Below are 25,070 nucleotides of genomic sequence, written 5' to 3' on the forward strand. Positions count from 1 at the left end.
ACTGGCTTGCTGATTGTCCAATTCCACTGGCAACTCTATAAAACCTACAAGTAGACTCATAAATTCTCTATGTATAAGAAGAACCATCAAGACTGCCAAATCAAAACAACCAACCATTCTAAGCTTCAAGAAGTAGTAACAAATTCTGAAAGAGATATTTTAGGAATGTGTGAAATGAGCTAGTATTTTTGAAAGCACAACAGGGTACACGCTCTGTGTAGCATACCAAAATGATAATTGTACTACAGATCTGGCTTCCCATTTGAATCAACCACTCTCAGCTGGTTACCAAAGCAACTCATTTAGCCTCCCAGAGCCTCCGTTTCTTCATTTCTAAAACAGGGCACTGGATCGCCAAGATCCTTTCCAGCTCTGTGGGTTTCATGTGATTTTGCTGGGTTAGAAAGAAGAAGTGGCAGAACAAATTCCCACTTGAATGGAAGTTCACTTAATCTGCTTCTCTGCAGTCAAACCAACAATCCTAATGATATTTCTGGCAATCTCTAAATCTGTCAGACTACATATGAGCTATAGGCCTCAAAGTTGGAACTAGGACTACTGTCCATCCCATTCTGAATTCTGCACTTGATTTGTGTTCCAGAAGTATTATAGAGTAACTGTTATTCCAGCATCTTACACACCTTCTCCCAGCTCCAAGATTTAAGATTCATTTTTTGAGGTTTGGGGGAGTTGCTACCTTTGCAAGCAGTATCTTCATCACCAAGCTACAGTCTATTTTTTACATTAAAATGTATTGCCTTCCTCGGGTACAGATGGGATAGAGGATATGCTTTATCCATCTTTGTACCATCTTCTTTCAAAATCTCTGAGGGTCCTGGAGAACAACAAAGCCTAATTTATAACAAGCAAGAAAGAACAGAAATAGTTTATTGCTGTGGAAGCAATTACATCTTAACTACAGGATAAGCGTATACATGGGTGTGTCCCCAAACAGAATCACCATGGTTTACCTTTATTTGCACCACTAAGACAGAAAATACTCCTCCTTCTATTCAATTCAGTCCCATCTTTTATGCACAAATCCAGATTTAAAAAATTGCCTTTGACTAATTTCTTTAACATACATGATGCTGATCACTACTTTCTTGGGCTCTCCAGCATGTACCTAAGCATTCACAGTATGTTCCTTAGAATATGAGGATAATCTCCTGCAAACACAATTAAGAACAGATGGTTAAAAATTGCAAGGTTGTATTTGCATAAAAAAATCATACTACTTTGACACTGTAGTTTTATATTACTTTTAATTGTTTTCTTTGAAAAGAATATGCTCTCCCTTAACCAAAAAGATAACAAGAAAATTTGGCTTATTTATTTTACTGAAAGAGAAACAATTCATAGCAAAGGCACTATGGGGAAAAAAGTAACACAAGTACATAAAGGAATATGACATACTGTGAATAAAGGTGTCACATCTGCTCAAATGCAAAAGAAATTTATATAGCATCTGAGAGCTGGACCTTAGCCAACTCTCCCTCCCAGAACCAAACACAAAACTGAAGTAATCGCAAAAAAACCTCTGTCCCAACATCATGTGTTATTCACACACACAAAGGAAAAACTACCTTCACCACAGAGTTCACTGACTTTTCTGTAAATCAAGTTTATCAGTTATCTTATGTTCTCATTGCATATCTCTTGTTTTGATTTATAGATGGAAGGTTAAATAACAGTTTAGTAACTTATGAACAAGGGGATGGTTACAGTTTAAAATGAACTATTAAAAACAGACATAAAAAATAACTGAAGGAAGAATCTGTCTTCAACTAGAAAAATATGGCAGTCTGGTCATTAAAAATATCAATTAATAAAAGAAAATTTAGATTAAAAACAGCCCCCAAAAAAGGAAAGAAAAATAGCCCCTTTGCTTGAGGTAGCCATAGATGATTCTGTTTCATTCAACACAGACATCTCATAGGCCTCAGCTAAATGAACTAAGGTTGGTCACACCATCAAAAGTCAACCTAGCAATGAACTTCAAACTGACCCGGTAAGAAGATCTTCACCAAAAACAAACAAAGGTTTAATAAGATTCTTGACAAAAACAACCCCATGTGATTCTACTTTCTAATAATCTGATTTGGGTAAAGGGAGAAAAATCAGGTTGTTAACAATGGGAATGGAAACTGAAAAGATGCTCTGTGTGGGACCCATGAGGTGCAAAGAGCAAACCAAGGAGAGGTGAAGAAATCAAAGATGTAAGGAAGTACAAGCCAAGAATCAGCAAAAGCTATGATGTTGAGAAAACAAAGGAGTGAGGCAACGATTGGAATGAGATGAGAAGAAATGAAACAGATTAAATAGGAGCATTGCAATGGAGATTCTACTGTCAGAATCTGTAGAACGAGTTAGATCTACTTGCAATCTTGTATTAATTTCTTATTCTTGGATCACTCTTAAATTCTCTTTCATTTATTCATTCTTCAAAAAGTTCCTAATTACTTACACTAACCTAGAAAAGTCTTCATTCCTTGAAATCAGAAATGCCTGACATGTTTCGTGTCCATTCCAGACTTTTTTTTATCATTTTCTTATGGATATGTTATTTACATATCAAGTCTATTACATATATTCACCATTTGAATTTTAAAATACTAGGTAAAATATTTACATTTTCATAACTAGTGGCATTTATCCTGTTACATGTGCCATAAAGTCCATTTTTCAGGAATTATCTCATTGAGTCCTCAAAATAACCTAACAATGAAAAAAGTTTGATAGTGAGCATTTGACAAGTTTGCCTAAAGTTACTGAGCTAGTAATAAAAGGAACATGTAGGGGGTAAATCTACAAATGTCTGATTCTGGAGGGTGATCTTAAACACTAAACATCACCATTTCTCTTTTTATTACTTTTTGAAAACCTGGTACAATACACTTATCAAATTTACCATCCTAACCATTTTTAAGTGTACATTTCAATGACACTAAGTACATTCATGCTGTTGTATAATCATCACCACCATCCATCCCTATATTCTTTCCATCTTATAATACTGTATGCACTAAAAAAATCCTCATTTTCTCCACCCTCACCCCTGGCAGCCACCATCTACTTTCTTTCTATCTCGATAAATGTTACTGTTCTAAGTATGTCATAGATGGAATTACAGTATTTGTGCTTTTTGTGACTGATTTATTTCATTCAACATAATGTCATCAATGTTTGCCAAAGCTGTAGTGTGGGTCATAATTTCTTTCCTTTTTAAGAACAAAAATAGTCCATTGTAAAATATATTATATGTGTGTGTGTGTGTGATTTTGTTTAGTCATTCATCTGTTAATGGCCTCTTGGGTTGTTCCCACCCCAACTATTGTGAATAGTGCTACTACAAATATGGGTGTTCAAATATCTTTGAGTTCTTGCTTTCAATTCAGTTGGGTATACATTTATGAGAAGTAGAATTGCTGTATCATATAGTAACTGTATTCTTAATTTTTCTAAGAACTACCATAATGTTTTTTCTAGCAGTTTACAGTTCCACAATGCATAAAGTTTCCAGTTTCTCCACATCCTCACCAAGACCTGTTATTTTTTGGTCCATGAGATTCCATCCTAATGGATGTGTCCCCATTCCACCTTTAATTTATGTTTTAGGTGTGTTTAAAATTCAGAAGTTTTAAATTTCTTATGTAAATTATCAATCTTTACCTTTAAGGCTTTAGTATCTTGCTACAAAAAAATTCCCCAAATTATATAAATATTCATTTCTACCACATTTCCTAGTACTTTGATCCAGCTGCAATTAATCATGTGAAGTAGAGATTAAACATTAATTCTTTGCTCTTAATGATGAAATAATTGTCCTAATGTCCTTTTTTAATAATCTATTCTTTCTCAGCTAGTTTGAAATTTCATATTAATTATATGCTAAATATGTATATATATATTGGAATAAATTTCTGGACCACGCATTCTGTTACTACACCATAAGTACACTATTGATTATTTTAATTGCATAGCACATTAAAGTGCTTGCTAGGGTCAGTCTCTCTTCATCACTCTTGTTTATCTGAAATATTTTAGGCAATTCTCATATATAAGGTTGATACAGGGATAAAACAATTCCACATAACTTAATTGCCTACCAAATTTATCACCATATAACATGTAGAATCATACAATATTAATATTCATAATGATAAATCAAAAAATTATTACACCACATTGGTAGTATAGTGGTAAACATGCTGCTTTCCAAAAATTATTACAAATATCTTCTCAACAGCACAACCAGAAATAAAGCAGAAAAGAATATGATGTATTTTAGTGAGATTTATGTAATATAATAGTATGAAAAAAATAGAGTTTCAGCACTTCGAAAATTAAGAGGCAGCAAAATTGCTAATATTAAGCATCCATAATAAAAAATAACATGTTAGGCACAGAGTGTTAGTAGAAACTGAGCCAAAATATAATTAACATATGGAGGCCATGAAAGCATCCTTCCCTGAGAGATGAGGTCTCAGAATCCTGCAAGGACTGTCACACTTCCTTTATCATCAAATCATCTGAAGCCATTATATTTTTCTGACTATAGTTTCTCTGTGCTTTCATTCATAAAATTGTTGGTTAGTTCTCCCAGGTTGCAATGATGATTGTGTTGCTTTTGCTAATTTCAAAAAACAGTCTACTTACCCTTTTGTGGCCTAACTTTCTTGAATCACTGCCTGGAGAGGTCTGAACTACGATAGAACTTACAGTATCTTGCAGCCAACAAGATATGTAGTGAGAGCCAACAAGACACTCATCCTTTGTCTCTTTGCCACAGATCTAGAATTATCATTTGCACATCTTTTAGCATTATGAGTTAAAACTTTTCTCCAGAACACAAATGGTAAAGAGAGATCACAGAAAAAACACACAAGTTGCAAAAACATATTCATTTCAGGAGAGCATGGTGGAAGCCTCATTATAGCTAAGAACATTTGCAGCATGAAGCACTAACATCGATTTGTAGTATATTCAGTAAAGAGTTCACCATAATAGTTTTGATTGGGACAGAAACTAGAAAAGAATTTGAGCACAAAAAAATATTTTTTAGATATTTTAAATATAACTTTATTCTGATTCTAAATGAAAAGGAATAGGAATGACAGTAACAAACAAGATTTCACCACTGAATATTGTGATGTGACTCTAGCAGTCTTATATTTGAAACTCAAAAAGGAAGCAACTGCGTTCTAAAACAGCTAAATATGCAGGTCCAAAAATGAACTGCCACATTCACTCCAGAGCCCATTCATCTCCTTCAGCATCCCAAAGATTAAGCACATATTCTGCTTAGCTATATGGCAAATACACTGCACCACTGACATCACAGGGCAGTTGTCTATAAAACTAGACTTCTGATGCTGGGCTCTAGCTTCATCCTCTCACAGGTCATTGTTCTCATCCAGGAAAGCAATTGTCTGAGCAATCTCTAAATCATGCTCAGACTGTGTTGCCAAAGCTGGATCCATGACAACCTCCAGTGAGGCAAGAGCAGGCAAGGTAATGAACTTCAAGTTAGGGTCTCCCATTAGTTTTCTAGAAAGCCAGGGGAAGCTCTTTTCAAAACTGTAGTTACTTTTGGCAGAAATATATTGAAAATTCTTCTTTTGGTGGAAGACAATAGGCTTTGTCTTCACTTTTCTGTCCTTAATATGCACTTTGTTACCACATGACATAACAGGGATGTTTTCATAGATTCATATCAGATCTCTACACCAATCAGGCAAATTTGTGTTAGTAACTCCCAGTTTCACATCGAACAGGATAATGGTACACTGGGCTTGGATATAATAGCCACTTCTCAGTCCCCTAAACTCCTCCTGACCAGTTATATCACACACATTGAACTTAATACGTCCTCTGTATGTGATACAAGAGGATGAACCTCAACACCCAAAGTATCTACATAGTCACCTGTCAGAGTCACCTGTCAAATGACATTTTGTAAAAATAGTTTTTCCAATACCATCATCACCAACCAACACAAGTTGGAATTGAACTTGGGGCTCTCCTTGGGCAGCCATCATGATATTACATTCCAAAGTGTCTTTCGGCTATCTGATTGAGGTGCCCAACAATATTTATTTTAACAGCATGTTGTGGCCTGGAGAGGGCAAGACTGGCAGGAGGGAAATGCTGTATTTCTGGCATTTCAGAAAATAATGGAAATCTGAATCAATCCAATGGCAGCAGGAATATAGAGTAAGATGTCCGAGTTGGATGTAATAAGTAAACCAAAAGATTTCTTAGATAACTCCAAAGATAGTTCTTGGGTGCCTTCTATATTCTTAGTTCAGTAAATGTTTGTTGAATGAATAAATGAATGGATGATTCAGAATTTATTGCTATTCAAAGTGGGGCCTACAAACCAGCTGTTAAACTCTTAATTGTTTGTTACTGATCCATAGCAAGATAAAAAGCTAGCTCCAGAAGGTAAGATAATTAGGTCACAAAGCATGTTGTTTAGTTGAGCAGACATTTTTATTGTTTCTATGAAGGAAACAGTACATTAATTCTCTTGCATAACCTCTTAATTTCTTAAAGAACCAACACATTGCTAGCATATATGAATCTGGATGAATCCTGAATAATAGACTACTAAATTCAATTTATCTAGGAATCCAGAGATGGTAAACTCTTTTGACATTGCCTGTGGGATCAGAGCTGAACAAAACAGCTATATAGTGAGGTCTAGAGCAGACTTTTAGAACTGGTTAAGTTAATGGTACTGATGCATTTAACTTACATATAGGTATATTTGCAGAATGTTCCTACCTTGAGCTCAGAGAAATGACCCTGCTGATATTTTCACAAGCTACAGCCGAATTAATAACTATAGTAAAGTGCTTCAAAAATGCTTCAAAATCTAATGGTTATTTAAAGATCTCACTCCCTGAACTTAGAGTATCAAAAATTCACATATAATGGATAGGTTTGGCCATGTGCTGAATTGGTGGTTTGTGAATTTAAAATGGATGTCAGAAAGTCATAGTTCAGTTAGTATGCTTCCAGACGCATGTATCTACACTATCAATAGCTTCCTGAGTGACAATTTTTTGCTCACATAAGTGAAAGTCTAGAGGTAGGCTGAGCTTTGTCCTTGAGTTACAGCAATGACTCAGCACTTTTTCCCTGAATTACTCCAGGTTCTTATCTTCTTCATGGGAACTTATACGTAGATTGGCAAATAAGTAATTTCAAACACTATGCCCTCACACTCTTACTTTTTTCCTGGTTCCCTCTTAGAAGCAGGAAATTTTTTTTCTCATATGCCCATCCCCCCAATCTCCCTTAGTGCGCTATTTGCCCAAATCAGAATATGCACAAATTCTTGAAACACTCCCTGTAGCCAAAAAAATGACTTGCCAGCCTAAGACTGGAATTCTAAAGCAGACACTGGCACTGGCTTGGGAATAAGGCTGTATAGTGATTTTTCAGACTAATTAGGGCTCATCCTTCTAGTTGAGGTCAATGCCCCAAACCTCCGGCCTGCTGTGAAATGGATGACTCAAATCCCTACATCTAATACAAGGTCCAACCCAAACCTCATTAAGAAGTAGACAACCTACAGTGTAAACAATAATTCAGAGCATTATAACATGAAGATGTCACCAGTATGTTTATGATAACAGATATTTCAAAATGAGAAATATTGCCTAAAGAGAACTGGGAGGTTACATTGTCAGTATGTCTGAGTCTAGCATTGACCAAGGAAAATTATGTTGCAATTCTAGAAGATGGATTCCAGTAATTTAGGCAGAAATGACCATAGGGGCAGAGGAGGATTAACTCCAAGTTATATTAGCCTGAGGAGACTTCCCTTGGGCAAAGCCTAATCTCTTTGCTGTAAACCCTATGCTCACCAAGCAACCTTCTGAATTATTATTTGTCCTTCAGAGCGACTGACCCCACACAAAGGGAGCACCTTGTTCAAGAAATGTTCCTAGTTTTAAAAAATCAGTACTATTTTCCATAGTAAATGGGCTCTGTGGTTTATAAATCATTCTCCTTTGTATTTTGTTAGAGAGGTTCTGTCCAGCAAAGCCTGGTCTCACCCTGACACAAGAGTTAACATGAGAACTTGACAGGGAAAAGTGGAAGCCCAAAACCATGACCATCACATCTCTGTCAAAGTGCAACTCCCATGAGATTTGGCCTAAATCCATCACTTAACAGCACCATTACATGAGCAGCCCAGCAGAAACCCCACCAAGCATTCCCCTAACCTGAACAGAGGACTTTTTAGAGAGTTGAACAGAGGACTTTTTAGAGAGGCGCTTTATTTTTTTTTTATTTTATTATTTTTTTTTTAGATAATAAATTTTATTGTTATATTCCCCATACAATTGCAGCCCCCCCATTCTGACCCCAATCCCTCCCCTCCCGCCCCCGCCCCACTAAAAGTGTCTCTGGTTCATAGTTTTTTGTTGATTTTGATTTTCACTTTCTTATAGTTATTCATTTTCCTGGTCCCTTATTTAAGTTTTCTAGATTCCTGCTATGAGTGAGACCATCCGGTATTTTTCTTTTTCTTTTTGGCTTATTTCGCTGAGCATGATCCCTTCCAGCGCCATCCATGTTGCTGCAAATTGCATGTGTTTATCTTTTTTGAATGCTGAGTAATATTCCATGGTGTATATGTACCACCTCTTCTTGATCCAGTCATCTATTTTTGGGCATTTGGGTTGTTTTCAAAGCTTAGCTATCGTAAATAGTGCTGCTATAAACATAGGGGTGCAGGTGTTCTTTGGAATTGATGTTTCTGTGTCCTTTGGGTAAATACCTAGGAGTGGAATTGCTGGATCATATGGAAGCTCTATGTTTAGTAGGTCAAGAAATCTCCACACAGGTCTCCATAGTGGTTGGACCAGTTTGCACTCCCACAAACAGTGCAGGGGAGTTCCTTTTTCTCCACACCCTCGCCAACATTTGTTGTTGCTAGTTTTTTTAATATGTGCCATTCTCACTGGTGTAAGATGGTATCTCATGGTAGTTTTGATTTGCATTTCCCTGATGACAAGTGATGTTGAACATTTTTTCGTATGCCTGTTGGCCATTTGCATTTCCTCTTCAGAGAAGTTTCTTTTTAGCTCTTCTGCCCATTTTTTGACTGGATTATTTTCTTTGTTGTTGTTGAGTCTCATCAGCTCTTTGCAGATATTTGTGATCAGTCCTTTATCATTAGTGTTGGGTGCAAAAATGTTCTCCCAGTTGGTGGGGTTTCTCTTTGTTTTTGTTATTGTCTCTTTTGCTGTGCAGAAGCTCTTTAATTTGATGTAGTCCCAGCTGTTTATCTTTGCCTTCACTATCACTGCTTTGGGTGATGTGTCTGTAAAGATGTCTTTGATGTGCAAATCACGTAGTGTTTCGCCTATATTTCCTTCTATATATTTTATGGTTTCAGGTCTTATGTCTAGTTCTTTAATCCATTTTGAGTTGATTTTTGTGTATGGTGTGAGGTAGTGGTCAAGCTTCATTCTTTTGCATGTAGCGACCCAGTTTTCCCAGCACCATTTATTGAACAAACTTTCTTTGCTCCAATGCATAGTCTTTGCTCCTTTGTCAAAGATTAGTTGACCATAAATCTGTGGGTTTATTTCTGGATTTTCTATTAGATTCCATTGGTCTGTATGTCTGTTCTTGTTCCAATACCATGCAGTTTTGATGATTATGGCTTTGTAGTAGAGTTTGAAGTCTGGGAGTGTGATGCCTCCATTCCCTTCTTTTTTTTTCAGGAGAGCTTTGGCTATTCCGGGTTTTTTGTGATTCCATATGAATTTCATCAATAATTGTTCTATTTCTTTGAAGAATGACATTGAAATTTTGATTGGAATAGCATTGAATCTATATATTGCTTTTGGAAGGATGGCCATTTTAATAATGTTTATTCTTCCAATCCATAAGCAGGGGATGTCTCTCCATTTCTTTGTGTCTTCTTCTATTTCTTTTAACAGTGTTTTATAGTTTTCTTTGTATAGGTCCTTTACCTCTTTTGTTAGATTTATTCCCAAATATTTGATTTTTTTTGTTTCAATAACAAAAGGGATGGTTTTTTTGATTTCTTCGTCTTCAGATTTATTGTTTGTGTATAGGAAGGCTACTGACTTTTGCGTGTTGATTTTGTATCCTGCTACTTTACTGAACTGATTGATGAGTTGAATTAGCTTTTCTGTGGAGTTTTTGGGGTTCTCTATGTATAATATCATATCGTCTGCAAATAGTGATAGTTTGACTTCTTCTTTTCCTATTTGGATTCCTTGGATGTCTTTCTCTTGTCTTATTGCCCTGGCTAGGACTTCCAGTATTATATTGAAAAGCAGTGGTGAGAGTGGACATCCTTGTCTTGTTCCAGATCTTAATGGAATTGCTTTCAACTTTTCACCATTGAGAATGATACTGGCTGTTGGCTTGTCATAGATGGCCTTTATGATGTTGAGGTAAGTTCCTTGTATCCCAAGAATTTCAAGGGCTTTTATCATGAATGGGTGTTGCACTTTGTCGAAAGCTTTCTCAGCCTCTATTGATATTATCATATGGTTTTTATATTTCTTTTTGTTGATGTGTTGGATAACGTTGATTGATTTTCAGATGTTAAACCATCCTTGTGTCCCTGGAATGAATCCTACTTGGTCGTGGTGAATTATCTTATGGATACATTGTTGGATTCTGATGGCTAAAATTTTATTGAGGATTTTTGCATCAGTGTTCATTAGGGAGATTGGCCTGTAGTTTTCCTTTTTTGTATTGTCCTTGTTCGGTTTTGGTATTAGTGTAATGTTGGCTTCATAGAACGTGTTTGGTATTGTCCCTTCCTTCTCAATTTTTTGGAAGAGTTTGTGAAGGATAGGCACTAATTCGTCTCTGAATGTTTGGTAGAATTCATTTGTAAATCCATCAGGTCCTGGGCTTTTGTTTTTGGGGAGGTTTTTGATTACCATTTCAATTTCGCTAATTGTAATTGGTCTGTTTAGGTGTTCTATTTCTTCTTTATCTAGCTTTGGGTGTTTGTAGAGTTGTAGGAATTTGTCCATCTCCTCTAGATTGTTGAACTTGTTTCCATATAACTGTTCATAGTAGTTACTGATTATTCTTTTGATTTCTGCTGTGTCCGTTGTGATTTCTCCTCTTTCATTGATGATCCTGTGTATTTGTGCTTTCTCCCTTTTTCCTTTGTGAGCCTGGCTAGGGGTTTGTCTATTTTATTTATTTTTTCAAAGAACCAGCTCTTGGTTTCATTGATCTTTTGGATTGTTTTTTTAGTTTCAATTTCATTTATTTCTGCTTTGGTTTTTATTATTTCTTTTCTTCTACTGGTTTTGGGGTTTTTTGTTGTTCTTTTTCTAGATCTTTGAGCTTCGAGATTAGGTTGTTTCTTTGAGTTCTTTCTTGTTTCTTGATGTGAGCTTCTATTGCTATATATTTTCCTCTTATTACTGCTTTTGCTGCATCCCATACATTTAGGATATTGGTGTCCTCCTTGTCGTTCAATTCAAAAAATTTTTTAATTTCTTCTTTGATCTCCTCGTTAGTCCAGTGGTCTTCCAGTAGTGTGGTTTTTAATCTCCATGAGGTAGGATAGTTCCTTGCCTTCTTTTTATGGTTTATTTCTAGTTTGATGCCTTCGTGGTCAGAAAAGATGGTTGGTATGATTTCAATCTTGGTATATCTGTTGATGTTTGTCTTGTGTCCCAGTATGTGATCGATCCTGGAGAATGATCCGTGTGCGCTTGAGAAAAATGTGTACTCCGTTTTTTTGGGGTTTAGTGTTCTATAGATGTCTTTTAAGCCCAATTGCTCTAGGTCCTTATTTAGAGCTTTGGTTTCTTTACTTATTTTTTGTCTTGTTGATCTATCCATTGTTGATAGTGGTGTGTTGAAGTCTCCCACTACGTATGTGTTTTCTCTGATGTCTGTTTTCAGAGAGGACAACAGTTGTCTGATATATTTTGGTGCTCCTTCGTTTGGTGAGTATATGTTAATGAGTGTTATTTCTTCTTGAAGTATTGTCCCCTTGATCATAATGTAGTGACCATTGGGGTCTCTTTTTATCTTTTTGAGTTTGAAATGTGTTTTATCTGATATAAGTATAGCTGTTCCTGCTTTCTTTTTTGGTCCATTTGCTTGTAGGATTGTTTTCCATCCTTTAACTTTGAGCCTATTTTTATCTTTTGTAGCTAAATGTGTTTCCTGGAGACAGCAGAAGGTTGGGTTTTGTTTCTTAATCCAGGCTGCAACTCTGTGTCTTTTTATTGAAGAGTTTAGTCCATTTACATTTAGAGTTAATATTGATATGTTAACATCTGTATTTGCCATTGTGTTTGTCTTTCCTTTGATTTTATTTATTCTTTTAATAACTTTTTTTTTTTTTGGCCTTCTTTCATTGTTATTCGTCCCTCTGAGGTTCTGGCTTTAGGACTCCTTGTAGTATTTTTTGGAGTGGGGGTTTAGTTGCAATGAAATTCCGGAGTTTCTGTTTGTCTGGGAAGGTCCATATTCTTTCTTCAAAGAGGAAGGAGAGCTTTGCGGGATAGAGTATTCTTGGTTGGCATCTGTTTTCTTGGAGTCTGTTGACTATGTCTCTCCACTCTCTCCTTGCCCGTAGTGTTTCTTCGGAGAAGTCTGATGTCAGCCTGATTGGCTTTCCTTTGAATGTTATCTGTTTCTTCCCTCTTGCCAGCTTCATTATTTTTTCCTTGTCCTGGATTCTTGGGAGCTTTACTATTATGTGTCTTGCTGTATTTTTCCTTTCGTCGTGGAAGTTTGGTGTTCTTCTTGCTTCTTGTATATCAATTTTCAGCTCCTTCTTCACATTTGGGAAGCTCTCTTCAATTATCTCTTTGAATATTTTCTCTGTTCCTACTTCTCTCTCCTCTCCTTCTGGTATTCCTATAACTCTTATATTTCCTTTCCTCATGGAGTCAGATAGTTCCCGAAGTCTTTCCTCATTCTTTTTCCTTCGTACTTCTCTTTCCTTTTCTGTTTTGGTTCTTTTTATTTCTGTGTCTTCAAGAGTACTTATTCGTTCTTCCATTTCATCAATTCTGCTTTCATTGCTTTTCCCAGAATTCTTTAGTTCTTCCATTAATTCTTTGATCTCCTGCATTTCTTTTACTTCCCTCTTTAGGGACTCAATTTCATTCTTCTGACCATTGTTTTCCCTCTCTAGGGACTCGATTGCATTCTTCTGATCATTGATTATTTTTCCCTTATCATTGTTTTCCTTTATGACTTCTGTCAGTTTTTTAATCACGGCAATTTTAAATTCTCTTTCTGGAACGCTCAGAAGTTCTTCCAAGGTACTGTCGTTGCAATCTTGGGGCTGGTTTTCTTTTTGTGGTGTGCTTTTTCTCTGGAGAGTTGCTAGGTTGCGTGTGGTTCTTCTCCTCCCTACTGTCTGTTTTCTAATTTGCCGTATGCGTTGGGACACTGTGTTGTTGGGACTGGCCGGCATCTTGGGTGGGCTTCTCTGCTCCCCTCTGGTTCCTCCAGGAGTCATCTGTCAGTTTCAAGCAGTCTTTACTGGAGAAAGGTCCCTGTTTTAAAATGCCGATGTGGGGACACACTCCCCTGTGCTCCTGGTCTGCCCCGGCGGTGGGTTCCTGCTCCCCCTCTGGGCTTGGACTGCAGGCCAGAGGGGGTCTGGCGTGGGCGAACTTCCCCCGCTCACCTCTGGCTCCTGAGGAAGCCTTCTGCAGGTAGTCTTTACTGAAGAAATGTCCCTGTTCTAAAATGGTGATGTGGGACACACTCCCTGCGCGTCCGGTCTCAGGCACACTCTTCTGCGTGCCTGGTCTGCCCCGGCTGTGGGTGCTCGCTCTCCCTGTGGGCTCAGACTACTGGTCGGAAGGGGCCCAGTGTGAGCTAACTCCCCAGCTGGCCACTAGCTCCTTCAGGAGCCTGTGCTGGCTTCAAGTCGCTAGGTGGCGCCAGAGATCTCTCCTAGAGCCCTTGGGGAGCTGATTTTCCACCCCGTGGGACATGGAGCAGAGTGGGGATGGTAGGGTACACCTCAACGGCTTTGGGGTGCTATGTCTGCCTTGTGCCCCACCGTCGTGGGGAACCCACGCCCCTAATTTCGTGCCCAGGGTCTCAGTTCCAAAGCCCTCAGTTCCAGGACGCGGGCTGTAGCCCAGATCAGTGGCGCGGGAATCGCGCCTTTTGAATCCCGCTCCCGTGCCTGGGCGCCTGGTTCCTGCTCACTCAGGGAGGGCCTCCGCGCATCTCCCCGCAAGCCTAGGTTGCAGGCGCGGGGACCTGGGCAGCTGTGATCCGATCCGGATCCGCGTTTGCTTTTCAACCGCACTGCTTTTCCGCGCAATCCCGATCCGCGTAATCCCGATCCGCGTCTGGTTTTCCAGCGCGCCGCTTTCCAAGCAAGCTTACCGGGTGGCAGGGGCTGTGTGCTGGTGCTGGCCTCCTCCTGGGGGGCGGGGCTCTCTTTAATGGCGCCTGGAGCTCACCTCAGCGGCGGATCCTGCAGGGTTCTCCACAGCTCCCGTTCACGGGGTGTGGTGGCTGAAATAGTTCCTTTCCACTCCCAGTCCCGCTTGCTGCGTCCTTTGTTCTTGTTGGCTGTTTTGGTTTGTTGTTTCCCTCCTCTCTGCCGGTCGGAGAGTGCCGACTTTGTGGGCGGGTAGGGGGGCAGGGTTCTGCGCTTTCCTCCCTTCTGGTCCTCTTTTATGGCAACTTTCTTCTTTGGGCAGTTTGCTGGAGTCGTCCGTTTATCTTCCGTGTCCCAGTTCTCACTGGGACCTGCCGCTTTTCCTCCCTATTAACTTTTTTTAATGGGAGATCTTACTCGCAGCGTCTCCTCGCCGCCATGTTGCTCCGCCCCCTTTCCTAGAGAGGCACTTTAAACAGAGAGGTTATGAGCCAAGTCTTCAGAATCAATGAAATCCAAGGGTAAATTTTGGCTCCCCCTGCTGGCTGTATGACCTTGAGCAAGTCCCCTAACCTCCAGAAGTCAGGAGTCCCAATTATGAAATGGAGAACATTTTCTTGTTATAATGATTAAGGGAGATAAAGTTCACAAAGTGAAAACACATAATTAATGAATTTGAGGGTTTTTATAAAATGGTGAGGTCCTTATGCCAATATTATGACTTCTGCTTTTGACTAAAAGGTGTATGCTAACCTTGCTCAATATGGTACTCTCCAATCAGAGTTCAGTAAATGTGACTGAGTGACACAACTGGAGAAAATGGGAGAGAAATGTAATTTAAGAGGCCAATGTAATTTGTAACACCCCATCTTGAGCCAGTTTAAATCAGTATGAGGCCTCAGCATTGGTAAAGTCTGATTACTGTCTGCTTCCTAATCAAGTGGTATTAAATGTCTTGATAAAAGTCTTACTTATTTCTGAATTGTTTTTAAAGAAAACTAGAAAACACCACATAACACTAATTTAAGAGAAAGAAGAGTCTAGAGACCATGTTATGTGAGGAATAGTTAAAGAAATTGTAGTATATTTAATCTAGAAAGAAGATGCCAGGAGAGGAAAAAATGGCAAATGTCAGTCTTTACTCAAATATTTTAAGAATTGTCATGTAGAAGAGAAAATAGAGTCTACGTACTTTTTACTTGTTTGTCTTTCCCATTGTACTAGAAAATGCCCTGAGGAAAAAAGAATATGTCTCATTCATCACTGTAATCGCAGAAATTGGCTTGGAGCTAAAAACATAATAGGTGTTTAATAAATGAATGTTGATTGGATGAGAGGATGGATGGATGGATGGATGGATGGATGGATGGATGGATGGATGATGGGATGTAGGGTCAGATGTACAGATATTATTTAAATCAATGTAAGATGCTAATATTATAATGAACATTGGAGAAGAGGAAGCTGAGGCTCTAAAATACTAATGGATTTTCTCACAGCCACACAGCTAATTTACATGAATGCTGATTCGGTCACAGGAACCATAATATCTAGTTCAGTATTCTTTCTATTACTTTCATTTTACCCAAATCTAATGGAACTAAGCATATGATGATGAGAATATAATTCTGGTTTGGGATTCTATTATGGACTGAGTTGTATATCCCCAAAGTTCTCTGTTGAAATCTTAACCATCAATACCTCAGAATTCAACTTGATTTGAAAATAGTGTCTTTAAACAGATAATTAAGGGCCTCACTGGTGGCACAGAGGGTTGAGCGCAGCGCTGTGAAGCTGTCCGCGGCCTTTGTGGCGCGAGTTCCATCTCCAGCTAACCAGGTGCAACCCACATAGCATGGGAGACCTCTCCTCTCTCACCTGCTCCCCTCAGCACTGTATTTCTGCTCCCCGCTCTCTGGTGAATCTTCTCACACCCTGCAACTCTGGCCTGTACCCCACTTCTTAAAAAAAAATTAAAATTAAACAGACAATTAAGTTAAGAGGAGGACACTAGAGTCAGTCCTAATCCAATATGGCTGGTGTCCTAATAAGAAGAAGACTTTAGACCACAGACACACAGAGAGGGAAGACCTTGTGAAGGTACCTACAAACCAACCAAGACAGAGTCTAAGATAAGAAGGGTGGGAGGAATGGGTGAAAATGGTTAAAAGATTCAAACTTCTAATTATAAGATAAATAACTCCTGGGGACATTAGCATAATGACTATAGTTACAATTTTGTAAACTTGGAAGATGCTAATAGAGTAGATCTTAGAAGTTGTCATCACAATAAAAAAAGTTGTGACTGTGTGAAGTGATAGATGTTAACTAAGCTTACTGTGGTGATCATTTCAGAATACACACATATATCAAATCACTATGTTGTACACCTAAAACAAACACAATGTTATATGTCATTATGTCTCAAAACCGTAGGAAAAAGAAATAGTTTTGTCACATACACATCTCTGAGCCTCTTCTCCTGCATCCCATTGTTTTCTTTCTAAATAAGAACATATACAGAGAAACCACATGCACACACACACCACTCACATAAGTAATCACCAGACAATCATAAGCAATACTTTCAAAATAAATGAAAAAATGATTTGTTGATTCTTCTCCATTCTAAAGCCATCAGACTCTTAAAATATATCATTCCTTTTCAAGGTGCACAAGCTTCTTTAGGATCTCAGTAAGGTTACTCTTACAAGAAATTTGAAGAAACAAACCTGTTGAATGCAGTCTGTGGCACTTTGTAATGGCAGCCCTAGCAGACTTGTACAGAGTCAGAGAGGCCTTTCTCCACACACTATCTATTAATCCATTTAATTCAGCAGCTCTATATTATAGCACTGACATAAGCATTTTGCCTGGTTGGCATATTTAACCACTGCACCTGACCACTTCTAAATCATCCCACTCTTCTCTCCATGAAACTTCTCCACATGTCAGCCTAGCATAATGTTCACTCTCTTCAGCAAATGTTCCAGCTGTTACTAAAATATCCATCCTCCATGCCTCCTGCCTTACAGAGCAGGTGCACTGGGCCCACCTCTGGAGTAAGGAACTTTCTGCCCCGTAAATTCAGTGGGTGACCTGGGACATGACATTTGATGTCAGTGACTGACAGTCTCTGATTAAACCATTTCAGTATTTTTTCACTCTGAGCATTCAGTGCCTTTCCTCCTTGATTCGGGATCACAGCCAATCGTAGAAACTGAAATCCTTTCTGACAACGTTTGCTGGAGTGCCACAGTGAATTAGTCCAGATCCCCATGGACTGCCTTTCTCTTTGTGCCAGATTGTCACAGTAGCAGCAGCAAGGAGGGTGACCTAGTGCTTTTAGTCTAGACATATAGTCATCAGAGGCCCTCAGGTCTCTGGGCAAATTTACAAGCCTTTGAGACAAGGGCCTGTCTGATAACAAAACCAACACCTGATAATTGACAACCTTAAAGATAGAGAGAGCTCTGTACAGAAATGTAGAATTGACAGTCTTCCCAGCATGTCATATTATTTCACCCCATCTACTTTTGCTTGGTTTAACGATGTCAGCTGTACGTCCAGAGCCCTCTTTCTAGAAGACTAAATTCTCCTATTTGCTTCCAAAAATGCCCTCACAGGACCCTCTCCCAGACATGGAGAAGTAGTGCTCCCATACTCCTCCCATCACTGTCTTCTGGAGTCCAAAGCTGCCTCTAAAATCATCAGAAACCCCCCCAAAAGTTGGAGGGATGCTGCAATTCTCAGCTCCAGGGGCCCCCCACACTCAGAACAAATTAGGAATAGGTCTGCAAGGAAAACCAGTCAGATATAGGTCTTTGTTTCTGAGATCTTTACATTCAGATTTCCACTCAGGACAGAGAAGACTACTTACTATAAAGGGGAAAGTGACCAAAAGGGCATGAACATACCTGTAATTCAGATCATGGAGGGTGAAGAACACCTCTCCTTGAATTTAAAAATTACTCTCTACCTCCCAGAATAAGCAAAGCAAATGAAGGTCAAGAAACCGTTTTTGCTCTTGCTTTTCTCTCTCTCTCTCTCACGGGCACACACACACACACACACACACACACACATACACACACACACCCTCTGAAAATCACCTATGTTATTTATGGAGTTCCTGGAATGTCAGGGGATGTGGCAAGGTGTGAATTCCTTCTAAAATGCAAGTGGCATGTGCGGGAAAGACGTGCAGACCGTTCTTCCCAGTCACTCTGGCTGCACTGCAAGCCCAGGCTTGAGAACTAAAAATCTATCTCAGATAATTGACATTTATTTGATTGAAACAGCAGGGTGCCCTCCATCACCATGGGAGGAGACCATATGGAAGAACAGTGCGAGTGGAGATAATGTTTGTCTACTGAGTGTGCCAATGTGTTTAGAGATTATTCACAGGACTCTGGGGACTCCAGTATGATAATGTTTCAGCCAAATTAGAATCAGATTAATTGCTCTAATCTAATGGAAAGACAATGTTTATCAAATTATTGCTCTTTTCACCACATGATATTGCAGTGTCATTATTCTTTGGGTTTAAGAAAGGAAATGAAAAGACTCTTGTAGCACATCTGCTCAAGAGTTATATGATAGTGCTTTCCCCACTACACATGGGTCTGTAATGCAGTTGGCAATTGTGTGAAGTAACCAATAAATTAAAGTAAAAGATCTGTAGTGGATAAATCTGCTGGAGTCCTATGATATCGATTCATATTTTGATAAGACAATCTAAAGTCAATTAGCTTTTTCCAGATTTGAGAGATTTTCTTCTTCATATTATATAGGGAGTGTTTTCCTCTATAAACAGGGAAGTGCTTTTTTGAAAAACCTTGAGTGGCACTTACAACAAAATTCTAAAACTCCTTTTCAAAATATCAAAATGAGCCCACTTTTTCAATACCCAGAAAGGAAATGGGGCTGTTATCAACTCATAGCTCATAACTTTTATGTATTATGGATTTAGAGAGAGGATGCATTTGTCTCTGCCCCCCAAGACATAGAAGACCATTAGCATCTCAGTACTAAAGGAGTGCCCATCTTGCTGCCACCTTCTGGCCCATCATGTGTATCCCTGAGAATTCTCAGAGGCTTCAAACACCCACCCAGGGGTCACTTCTGACAGGTAGAGAGGGTTACAGCCAATTCAGTGGCCTCACATAAGATGCTGGCAATCAGTCGGTGCTTCGCAACACCTACTAGGCTGCACGCCCAGCTCCAACAGGGAATTTGGGAGGGAGTTAAAGAAGGATTTTTTCTGCCATCCACATCTCCACAGGGGGCCCTGTTGGTCCCTGCAGAGCAGGGAGGAAGGATCAAGCGGCACAATTTGTACATTCACTCTTGTGTGCACACCAATTATTTCAAAATAACAGCAGCTCAAAGCCCTCAAATGTTCACGAAGGCTGTGGGGAGGTAACTGTCAGGTTTCTGCTAGGCCATGTGCCAAGTGCAATCCATTGGCTTTTCTTTTATCGCTAATACCCTTTGCACAGGATCTTAGTAAGTGGAGCCAGACATAGAAAAAGATGAAAATTAATTTATTTATCATTAATTCCTCATTTATGTGGTTCTTGTAACAGGAGGCAGAAAGGTCACCTTATTCTCCCTTTTGTGGCTCATTCTTCATATGTATCACTTACAAAACACGATATCATTACAGTTTGAGGCCCTCTTAGTTACCTACCCTCTGTTCCCTCCTGACAAAAGTTGTTATAGACTTCAATTCAAAAGAGCAAAAACATATAATCAGACAGGCTGAACCAACATTCAGGTCAAGAATATAGCTTTTAATTTATGCCATTGCTAACTTTTCCTCACTTGCACCCTAAAGTCATTCTTAGGGCTTGAACATTTTTTAAAAGGCATGATTATACTATCATTACTGAGTTGGTCTAAACAATGTCCCATATGTCATTAAAGCCTGCATTTGTAGGGTATCGAGACACGGTTAGGCATATGTGAATAGAGTCAATTGCTCTCTGATCTATCGAAGCGCAAATCTTGCTGTGATTTTCATGTTGCTGCTTCAACAATGGGCTCCCCTGTGTTAAAAAGAGTCATTCTTGAGAAATAAATGAAGAATATCGTAGCTATATTGATGCCTATGAAAACAGTGTATGTTTTTCAAGACAAAGAACGGAGCTGTAGATCTTCATTAATTACAATGCACTGGAACAAAAGTAAAAGCAACCACTGTAATTAACGATGCAATGCCTATAACCCCCATCTAAATGCTTTCATTTCACTATAATTTAACAGTAAGAGCCTGAGAAATTATTTTAATCCTTATTTTTGCAATTCATTTTGGAAAGGTTGTGTGACTCAGTCTGAGGCATATTCATACATTCATCTACATTTTTATTTTAAATGCCTTCATTATCGAACTTCTTTAAACCTTACCCTATCATTTAAAACTGAATTCCAAAACTTTTATTGTAAACCAAGTATTTGCAATAACATCTGTAGAATTCACACAAATATTGTGAGTATGATGGGCATATATTTTACCTCTTCAATGGGGAAAATAAATCCATTCTTAACAGAATCAAAGGAATAACTTCAGCAATATATTCAAATAGTTACCAACTTGGGTCAACTTATAATAAGCATAGAAGAGAAAGCTGTCATTTCACAAACATTTGTCTAATGTTTACAACATATAAATGGTCAAGGAGTAAAAGTTGTCACTCTGGTCCAAAGTTAAAGAGCAAAATAAAGGGTAATGAAAAATTTAGAGAGAACAGTTATATGCTGACTTAGGTCATTCTGACTTAATCACAATCGCAATTCAAAAGAGATAGAAAGTGCTTTTGGATAAAGAGAAAGAATATCTTTATAAAGAAAGTAGGATTTATGTTGTCCTTGAAAGCTAGATGATTTCAATAGATGAAGAGAAGGGTACATAGAATAGCCAAAGCAAAGAACATGAAGGGCAAGAAGGTAAAAAAAAAAAAAAAAAAAAAAAAAAAAGCCCACTCACTTGCTGACTAAGAGAAGATTTAGAATAATGGAGAATAGCACTGCAAAGGTAATGAGAGAGAACAGTCCATAGGAAACATCAAAAGCAAGCAGATGAGGGCCTCCCTGGTGGTGCAGGGGGTTGAGCACAGCACTATGAAGCAGTCCGAAGCCTCTGCAGCATGAGTTCAATCGCCGGCCAGCCAGGGAGCAGCCCACATGGCACAGCAGACCTTTCCTGTCTCACCGGCCTCTCTCCTCAGCAGTCAGTTTGCCTATTCTGTTCCCCACTCTGTCAATGGGGGATCCTCTTACCCCCCACATTTCTGGCCTGTACCCCAGCTCTTGTATGCATAAATAAATAAATCTTAAAAAAAAATAAAGCAAGCAGATGACCCTAACCCGGTGCAGTAGGCAACGTTGCAAGTGATGAGGGACAGTAGCAACCATGAGAATATGGTAGCTGGATTGAATGGAAAAAGAAATCCTAAAACCAAAAAGGTAACACAAAGAGCTGATAAGATTAAGACATTAGCAAGGATAATGGCACTGGACTTTTATTAGCAAAGTAGGTAATCACACAAGTTGCTTCATTTCAGCGGTCCCTGTTCATGATGGATGATGTCTAAGATTTACAGTCTTTGTTGCTTCAACAAAAAGCTTGGTTCCATTTTAAGGAAATTAAAGGTATAATAATAGAACTGGGTAATGTGATACTCAGATACTGCTACCTCCAGGATAATGTGTTTAAAGGATTTTGTATTTTTAGTTTTTGAGAGGAAAGAATTTTGATTAGAGGTAGGAAGCCACTATAAATTTGAAAGAATTGGAAACAGACATCACTAGGAGTGTTCAGGGTCTAGAACTGTTGGAGTAATGTCCCCAAAATCAAACTTCTCAGATCCCAGTCTTAGCCCAGATACTGTGGGGGGGAAATGGATATGCAGAATATATGAAAAATGTTTGCAAGGACAAAGCTAATACAGATTGCATGAAGACAGAGAATATAAAACATAATTTCCAAATTATTTGAAGATTTTTAATATTACTGGGACCATATCAGAAATAAAGTGTTATCAGAAGGAACTTCATTTTAGAGGTAACGTATATTTTGGAAGAAGGACAGGAAATAATAGTCAAATACTTTGCTTTTGCATATTATGGCAAAGGATGGGCATTTTATACCTGAGCCCTGGTTTTAGATTCTAGGATGATGTAATCATAGCTAATGCCAGGTATTTTCTCAAGGAGAGGCAGAATATATTTTCCAGACACTGAAAGATTAAGAATAAAAATAAAGGGGTAGAAAAAAATCCAGAAAAAAAGTAAGTAGTTATGTTGAAAGCATTAAAAACAAAAAGGAACAACACTAGAACTGACCGCTAACTCATGGGAACATAATGTGTTATGAGACTAGAAATAAGATTTGTAGTGTCTTTGAATATCAAGACCCAGTATGTTGGATAATAAATGTTTATCAGTGAGCAGTTTAAGGGCTTACACATATGTGGAAGATACAAAATTCAAGGAAAATTGCTTGACAGATCATATTCTAAGAAGTTGAGAAGTTGGAAGAGGGTTAGCTAAGATGTAAAAATTAAGCCTACTAGAGGAAAATATAATGTATTGGACACATGTCAAAAAAAATCAGAAATTTCATGATAGGGGTATACATCTAAGTAGAAACCTGTGTCAAAAGAACAATGGATTTTAACCTATAGCATACTCATTGTTAGTCAGCAGCATAATATGACTATAATAAAGAGCTATTGCAGATTATATGTCATGGTAATTAACACTATATGTTGCCCCAACTCATGATATTTAAAATAATAAAATTGTATTTCACAATCATATCAAGGCTGGCAGTTGGTTGAATGGCTCTACTCCACAGATCTGTACCATGTGATGACTCAGAACCTGACATTGCCACCTTGTGGCTATGTCATCTGGAGCGCATGACTCCGGGGGTGGGGGTGGTGTCATGGAGAATTCCTTGAAATGTTCTAATAAATCAGATCTGCAGGTGACTTACATCATTTCCATGCATATCTCGTTGGTAAGAATTAGCAACAATACCCCACACTGATGCACAGGACAAGGAAATGTTAAGTGATGTTTATTGTTGATCACCAACAAGCTCTGCCCCATAAACTCTAAAAATATTTAGCAAAATATAGCATTTAGAATGAGAAGTAATTGTGACCTTTCTTGGGGGCCCTGACCATTTCTCTCCTAATACTCAAGATACTCAGCTTTTATCATGGGCTTCACATCCCAAACAAGACAAGTGAAACAATGAAACATGTTCTTACAAGAGTAAAGGAACAAAAAGGGCCATCAAAGTATTATCTTATGGGAAACAGCTACAGAATATGGAGATATTTAGCCTACTGATGGGCCCAAGGAGACATAGTGCTGTCTTCCAGTATATGAATGACTGTTGTTTGAAAGAATTGGTAAAGTTCTTCAAGATCTCCTGGAATAGGATTTGGCACGTTTTGTGAAAGTGAGATCTGATGAAGGACAGAATGAACCACCTCTGGATAGCATTCCTCCTTTACTGGAGATACTCAAACAGATCAGATACTGCTCACCCAGATATAGTTGATTCTCATTATTCATAGATTCCTATGAATTTGCCTACTCATTAAATTTATCTGGAACCCCCAATCAATATTCTAGTGCTTTCATGGACATGAGCAAAGGGAACAAAAATGTGGGGTTGTCTGACATGTCTATTCCCAGCTGAAGTCAATCAAGCTGACACCCTGCCTTCTAGCTTCAGCTCTCACACTGTAACAAGTGTCCTTTTGTACTCTGTTTAGTATCACATTTTTCTCATTCATTGCGGTTTTTGTTATTTAAAATAGACCCTAAGTGTGGTGCTAAAGTTGCTGTCTGGTGTTCCTAGGTACAAGAATGCGCCTTACACAGAAAATAGGTGATTTAGATAATATTCACTCAGGCATAATTTTTAGTGTTGTTATCTTTGAGTTCAACATTAATGAATCAATAATATGTATTTAGTAAAGTGTCTTTAACCAGAAACACATCTAACAATCTATTGGTCAGTTGATGAAAGTATGTTGCCAAAGCAACCGAACCCTCATTTCCCTTAGGAGCAATGGTTCAGCATTCATGGATTCATTGTTCGTGTTAACTTTAAGGAACCTTACTTTAAGTGGTGAGAATTGACTCTGCAGTTTAGAAAAGCAATAATCTAAACTGACAACCACTGCACACTCACCACGTACTGAAAGCTACAGCAGGTACTCAATGCGGATTATCTTCTTTCATTTCCACAATAGTCCCATGACAAGAGTAGTTTACCACTTTTACAGATGAGGAAACAGCTTAGAGTTAGAAGTTCCAGAATTCAAACTCTGACAGCCTCACTCTAAAATCTGCAATCTTAATCCCTGCACTGAATGAAGTCTCATTAGTTTTCTCACACTGAACTGGTAAGATGACGTGATTTCTCCCTGAATCACAAACAGCCCACCCCTGAATCCTTCAGTACTTATAACCTTGTTTCCTCATTTCCTTATGCAAAAAAAAAAAAAAAAATTACATACAAGTGTTACTATCTTTGTACTAGATATACCTAAATGCTGGGAGGATCCATATTTTGCACTGCTTTCCAAGCTTCAGCTGCACAACACCCACCAGGCCTCTAATAATAAGTCCATTAATGAGAAGACCTACA

At 38.5% G+C, this 25,070-nt stretch overlaps 1 pseudogene across 1 annotated transcript; it reads right to left on the reverse strand.

Annotated features, from left to right (window-relative positions):
* Nucleotides 1-5,396: 5,396 nt before the first annotated feature.
* On the reverse strand, nucleotides 5,397-6,097 carry LOC311188469 (GTP-binding nuclear protein Ran-like; annotated as a pseudogene). The gene has a single exon. The product of its transcript is annotated as a GTP-binding nuclear protein Ran-like (transcript).
* Between the last annotated feature and the right edge of the window lie 18,973 nt (nucleotides 6,098-25,070).

Source organism: Talpa europaea (genome assembly GCF_964194135.1).
Source record: "Talpa europaea genome assembly, chromosome: 2".
NCBI classification, from domain to species: Eukaryota; Metazoa; Chordata; class Mammalia; order Eulipotyphla; family Talpidae; genus Talpa; species Talpa europaea.